Genomic DNA, 7,636 nt, shown 5'->3' on the forward strand with positions numbered 1-7,636 from the left:
AAATTAACAAATAATTATATACATGTGACCCATCAAAACACATAATCAAATAGAAATTAATGAAAGGAACTAATTTAGATATAGTTAACCACTACTAACACGTCGACAATGTTTCAAACATTAAATTATGAATCAAAATACGTCATAGCAAAGAATCGATCAAGAACAAAGATGAACGCATACAAAGTCCTTTTTACTTTCCTTAATTAAATTAACTAGATGAACACACCATAATTAACCCTATTAAGCATGCAATCAGTAGTGGTAGCTAATTACTAACAAGAACACAATCAACGCATTAAGCACACATAGAAGTTTGATCAATTCAAGCCAAGCATGCAAGACTCATTGTTAATTTACCTAAGCAATTATAGATTTTTCACTTTAATTATTAAGAACCAGAACGCTAGCACCTTAATATGGATTCAATTACATGCTCATCAATCAAAGTATGCATCCAACGATCAATTAACACATAAAAGATGGGATTGAAGCTCGAAATTAACAATCATGCATAACATATATCAAACCGCAATTTTCTGTTTTGAAAACCTAAAACCTAAAATATACTTCATAGGATTCGAAAGCTACATATCTAAAATCAACACATCATCCACAGAAGAAATTGCAAAACATAAAACCAAAACAGAAAACAAAATCGCAATTTATATAAAGCCCGAAATTGTTTTACAAAGCAAAACCGAAAACATAAGAGAGTGTTCATGGTTAACTTTTGAATTCTTCAAGGACGCAAGAAGCTTCAAAAGTGGTGGAATGGAAGGTGGCTCACGGCAAGGATACTTGAATGGAGAGGAGGATGCTTCACGGTCTTGAATTTTAGAGTAGATGAAATTGCCGAAAATTTTGAGAGGATGAAGGGGATGTGTTTGTGGCTTTTGATTCTGAATTTTGTGGTGTGTAAAACATCTTCACAGAGGCCCCTTATATTGTGCATGGCAACCCTAGGGTTTCCTAGGATTTCTCTTCTTCTTCATTGCCGAATTCCTCCATGCATTTTCCCTCAATTTGGTCTTCATTCAACTTGTATGCAATTAGAAAACCTGAATCAATATTTACTATTTTTATTTTCTTTTCCATAATTCACACGAATTAGATTTTCTCCAAAACTTTCCCTTTTTTATCTTTCCCAAAGGTTGTTAGACACTTAGATTATCATTTTTGTCTACCCTTGCGAATAATTGTGGTGGCCTGGTGGGAGGTACCTATTTGATTCCCAGAGTCAGCTTTATGTTGTCTTTATTCATTATTGCATTGAAAGTACTTGGGCCAACAACTTTCCCTATATGGAATAATGCAAGCAAACAGGAAATTGGTTTTTCAAACAGAACAATAGAATTGGAACTTAAAGATGTATTGCATAAAGAAGGCAGCATTTCTTTAAATCCCCAATTGAGTTCCTAGAGAGCTGTTTGTGTATCTGTTATGATCTTCCATTGCTGCAAGAAAAGACGCGTCAAGAGCCGTGGCTGAGTGGCTCTTACCACTGCGAAATTCAGTGCCCCTTCGAAGTTTTGAGCACTTACATTGCTCTTGAGTTATAGATAAGGTCTAACATGTGGAAGTCCCAGAAACTCAGCAGAAAATGAAGTACTGAAATTAGTGAATGTTTTGGTAGTGGAGGACAAAAGTCAAGTAGGGGTGGAAGCTTACCAATGAAGTCTATGATAAAGGGACCATCAGAGCATCATCCGGTGGGGCGGTGGGGGGATGAAACTGAAAGTAGGTCTCCCCATATGGAGGGAAGAAGAAGTAGAAACTGTTCTTGGAGCTGATATATAAGTTGCCAGTATCAGTAATTGAATCACCAAAGCTGAAGATTGAACTGTAGCACCCAAATGCTCGTGGAATGAAGACTGATAATGAACCTCATGAAGACTGATAATGATATGAGGAGGAGGTTCATTAAATATGGTGAAGAAGATGAAGCCATTGAATTAAGGTTTCTCTCAGATTTCAAATGAAAAGACGACATAAAAGCAGAATGCAGAGTTAGAAAGTGAAAGGGCCTGCATTAAGGATGTTGCATAGAGGTGGTAAAAATATGCAGAAATGATTAATGAAATGGTGCTTGTATCGCCTTAATTAAAAATGTATGATAAAAAACGGAGACAAAAGCATCCATAAATATGAATGAAAAAAAATAATTACAAATTATTTATTGCAACAAGAATACAATGCTATATTTAAAGAGAATTAGAGGGAGAAACAGAGTCCAACAAAGGCAACCATTATATGGAAAATTTAGCTTGCAGAATACGTTTGAACAAACCTATAAAAGAGCTAGATCTTATCCCAGATATTACTTGATTTGTAACTTAATGCTATTCACCTTACATGACAAGTAAGACAGGTAGCCTTTCAAATGGATATAAGTATACATATTATACAACAAGAAAAATCAGTGTCACAACAGAGGAGATTGGAATTTATTGGCAAGATGCCAACCCTGCTACCCTTTCTCCATATCTCTTATTTCTATTTACTAGTTTGTTCCACGTTACTTTCTTATGACTCTTCCAGCTCCGGTCCGCTACTGATGATTTGGAGGTCGGCTGTTAGCAGCTGAAACTCGGGATCCCCATTCCAGAAGCTCTTTGCTAGTGTCATCTTTCAGCACAAAAACTTCGATGAAGCATAAACTATACTTCTGCTCCCCCGTTGCTTTTGCAATTGCTTCAGTTAAGTCCTCAGTACGTACCTGAATCTATATAAACATCCTTGTCAATTCAAGAAAAGAGAACTTCAGCAAGCCTCAGCGCATCGAGTAATATTATGCCTCAAATGTAAAGATAAGAAAGTTGTTTCTTATACGCTAACCTTTGGTAGTGCAACATTTGCCTTCACCGTTGTGGATCGCATCAACAAGACCAGTATAAGTCCACTTCTTAATGACATTGTATGGGCTATCATGAATCTCTACTTCGATTGTATAGCCTCCATTGTTGATAAGAGATATGATGGTATTTTGTCCACATCAGATCATTGTTCAAATGTCCTGGGCAGTTACCTCAAAGGATGGGGAAATACTACCTACCAACCATATGGCATATCTTTAGAATCTCTAGAATATGACCTATTTGAAGCCAAGTTCGACTTTCTTTAAGATGAATTGTGAATAGAATGCTAAGTAGTCACAACAGGGGATCTGGACCCTGGGTTAATATCCTCATTTCTTTTTTTCTATGCTGTTCTACTGATCTGATATAACTAACCTGGAAATTCAAATCACCAATGCAAGCAATTACACGTTTATCTTTCGCACCCTGAGTACAGCCGAGAGTAGCACCCACTGACCATCCAATAGATCATACTGCATCTGGAATTCATACCTGAATAAAAATGATACAACTGGTTGGATACCTACTTCTTAATGTACACAATTACAAACAGTTGTGCTCGATATATAGCAGGGAGGCGGAGCTTCTGACAATTGAACCATGGAGTCTCCAGTTTCAGCAATTATGGCAGTGTCCGGCCTGAGAATATCCTGTAAACAAGTTCAGTTAACAATACACAGATGCATAGTCTCAATACCATGAATGTGCTTAAAGAAGAAATAATACTGCTGCTGTTTAACTTTAACTAACCTGAATGTGCTTAAAGAGAACATTGACTCTAAGAGGTTCATCTTTCTGAACTTTCAGAGGCCGGGGCTCCTGGGGGAACGAAAATTATGCAGTAATTCTCCATACCAGTACAGTTTCTCTTCAGCTTCTTGGCCAATGCACTGAAGAAGTCACCCATGAAAACCACCCTAATGATGGACCATTCCCAATTTATGGTTACGCGATTAGGCTCCACAATAACTTCACTTTTCTTTCTTGACCAGCAAGGAATACCAAACAGAGCTATAATCATTCAAAATTGGGCCAACAAAAACATAAACGTCTGCAAGACTCCACAATCTCTCCACAGAAACTAGTCCTCACTCCTCACAACACCCCAATAAGTCCCAATTTTCATTCGATCTGCAAGCTCCACAAAGGCCTTCACTACTCTCGGCTTCACTGCCTCGTTCAGGAAAGCAGCGGTACGTTGCTTCAAGCCTTCAGCTGCTGCTTCCAACCCTAATTGATTGCTTACGTTCGGCGCAAGAAAGAAGGGAATTGGTACACCAAAATGTGGGGAAAGGAATTGCAGGCAAATTACAAGTTTGTGCCATCACCAACTTTATTATAATTACTTTCTATTTTTATTTTCATGTATTCTTTTCTCAAAATTTATATATGAAATGAATGCGTTTTTTTTTCAAGTGAACAGACTTCTTACTGCTCTAAGAATGTCATACTGTTTTTAAGAGTTGACAAGAATATTAGCTGGAGTCTTGATTGTACGTTCTATTGACATTATTTAGGTTTGCCCGCACATGTATGGTTATTTAGGCTTGCGGCTTGCCTACACGAGTAGAAATAAGACTGAGGGTTTTGATAGTTCGAAGAAAAAGTTGTCCATGGGAGTTATTAGCTGGCTCTCCAAGTTGCAAAGCATTTGCCCCGCCAAATCTTATCAAGGCTGTTGGACATACGGTGCATTATAAATTGCTATCTTTTACCTATCTTTTACTTCAAAGGCTAGGGACATGACATTTGCACCAACTATGTACGCAGTTTCGGTGACACAAATAAAACTCATCGGCAATCTTAGGAGTGACTTTACATTCCAGAAAGTGAAAGAGGTATCTAGGATATTGTTATTAAACAAATTCTACTACATTAACCAGAAGGGAAAAATTCACCAACGATGTCTAGACACTTTTGTGACTTTCAGAATGATACCTGAACTTACAAAGTTATCAATGTGATACCTGGACTCATTTTTTCATATCAACGTCGTATCTACGAACAGTTTCCGTCACGGACCATTAAATTTTGCACGTACAATGCACGTGAGTCACTTAATGAAGATAAAAAGACCGATTTACCCTAAATTTTTTTTAGAAAAATTCACCAATGGTGTCTGGACACTTAAGGGACTTTCAGAATAATACATGAACTTACAAAGTTATCAATGTGATACCGGACTCATTTTTTCGTATTAACGTCGTACCTACGACCAATTTCCGTCACGGAGCCGTTAAATTTTGCATGTGAGTAACTTGATGAAGACAAAAAGACCGATTTACCCTCAAAAGTTTTTTTTTTTCTTTTCTTTCTTTCTTTCTTTATTCTTCTTCTTTCTTCTTCTTCTTTTTTGTTTTCTTCTTCCCCTGATTTGAATCATGAAGATTCAAATCATCTTGCTCGGCCGATTCCCACCGCTGATTGCCGATCAAACACCGCTATCAAACACTGCTGTTGCGTCTCAATCCACCTTCATGCACTGCAGATGCTTCTGGTTCCTCCCATTTCAAATCTTACAGCAAATTGAAATTGTGCATTGAGGCTTCGCCGCTCACTCCGAGTTCATCCCCGCCGCCGACGACTTAGCCACCACCACTCTTGTTCTCTCCTCCGACCCCCTTTTATACACCATTGATCAGAAACTCATACCCCGCCAGCCCTCCACTCTCAAATCACAGCTCCAATCCCAACCCGCCATCCTCTCCGTCATTCCCGACATGCAACACCACCTCCACACCATCCTCACCTGCAACTTCACCGGTCTAGCCGACAACTTCGGCCTCTAGCCCAACTTCGATCAGAGGCAATTGTAGGCAGACAAAGATTAACATTAACTTCGGCCTCCACACCATCCTCATCTGCTGAAAATTCTAGCTGTTCTGATTCACCAGCTCCGCCACTCCGCTACTGCCCATCATTGCGCCTCGCCGATTAGCAAACAAAGAACTCGGAGCCTCTACTATCGAGAAATGGAGGCTCGCGTTCTGCGTGTCCTGCGCTGCGGATATTGGCACCGTTGGAGAAGATGTTGTCTGAACAGAAATTGAGTTCGGGTTCCACGGTAGCAATTCGTCAATTGTGGCCTTGGCTTTCTGGATGAGCCAATCGACGGCCATGCTGGGCCGGTCGTAGCCGAGCCGGTCTTGCACGTCGTAGAATTGAATGGCGGTATGGGCGGCGAGCCGGACGCGGTGGTCCCTAGGGCCTTTGGCGGTGCAGACCTTGCTGTGGCGGTCCTTCCGGCCGGTGGCCCTTAGAATGTGGCCTCGAGCCTCCACGATTTCGCTAGCGGTGGAGGGAGAAGCAGTCCTTATCCCCAAACCCAATCAAGAAGCAGCGGAGGATGACATCATTGCGCGGTGGTGGAGGTTATTGTGGCTCTCCCCCATTTTTCTTCCTGCATATTCTATGGTGGGTTCTCCGAAAGCGGTGGTGTTGGTAAGGAGAGAATAAAGAATCCGAAAAAGAAGAAGAAGAAGAATGAAGAAAGAAAGAAAGAAAGAAAAGAAAAGGAAAAAAAAAACTTTTGAGGCTAAATCGGTCTTTTTGTCTTCATTAAGTGACTCACGTGCATCGCAAGTACAAAATTTAACGGCTCCGTGACGGAAATTGATCGTAAGTACGACGTTGATATGAAAAAATGAGTCCAGGTATCACATTGATAACTTTGTAAGTTCAGGTATCATTCTGAAAGTCCCTTAAGTGTCTAGACACCGTTGGTGAATTTTTCCAAAATTTTTAGAGGATAAATCGGTCTTTTTATCTTCATGAAGTGACTCACGTGCGATGCACGTGCAAAATTTAACGGCTCCGTGACGGAAACTGTTCGTAGGTACGACGTTGATATGAAAAAATGAGTCCAGGTATCACATTGATAACTTTGTAAGTTCGGATATCATTCTGAAAGTCCCCTAAGTGTTCAGACACCGTTGGTGAATTTTTCCCTAACCAGAAATACATATATCAATCCAGAGAACTTTCTCACAAAGACTTGGGAAATGTAAATAGAGCATCAAAATAAAAAAGGACATTTTCCTTCCACACACACAGCCGCCACAAACCCAACGTTACCACCATCAGAAACCAGAAACTACTCTTCCTGGAGAACTGTCAAAATCTGCAATTAGAAAGGTGTAAGACACTAGAGAAATATACTGCAATTTGCCATAATTTACTTTTTAACTCCATGATGACACATCAATCAAGGTAACAGTAGGTGCAGTTTGTAAGTTTTCAAACACGTTAGGCAAGGTAGCTACGTAGCAATACCCAACTCAGGTAGTTAAGTAAAGAACACTTGCTTTCCTCCATGAAACGCAAACCAAAAACAAATTCCAGGTAACCCAGAATATAGGCCTGCCATACCAAGGTCGCATGTTATCATATGTGTAATTTAATACCAAATACATAGATGATGTCAAAACCAAAAACATGAGGATTGTATTAGACAGTAACAGTAAGATCGATAACATTCCTCCAAAACTATAGAAGAACAAAAAAAAAAAAAAAAAACCCAAAATCTTAGCATGTAAAGGCCCAGCAGGTGAACCCTATGCTTTCCTACCCTTGGCCTTGCTACCTGTTTGTGGTAATATTTTAAGATCTCCTAAAGAGCACAAAAGAAAACGAATGGGTGATCATGCAGAGACCAACATCAACTGATGCGGGAAGCGTGAACACGATAGTAAGAGGCTCCGTCAAGCGTCGGAAGCCATATGAGATGAGCTAGAATCCACTAGCAATTACGGGCACAGCCGTAAGAAAGAAAGAGAAAC

The 7,636-nt window shown here is 39.7% G+C and overlaps 1 pseudogene; it reads right to left on the reverse strand.

The window, feature by feature from the left end:
* Positions 1-2,275: 2,275 nt before the first annotated feature.
* Positions 2,276-4,183, reverse strand: LOC112167473 (annotated as a pseudogene).
* Between the last annotated feature and the right edge of the window lie 3,453 nt (positions 4,184-7,636).

This window comes from Rosa chinensis, chromosome 5 (genome assembly GCF_002994745.2).
Source record: "Rosa chinensis cultivar Old Blush chromosome 5, RchiOBHm-V2, whole genome shotgun sequence".
Classification (NCBI taxonomy): Eukaryota; Viridiplantae; Streptophyta; class Magnoliopsida; order Rosales; family Rosaceae; genus Rosa; species Rosa chinensis.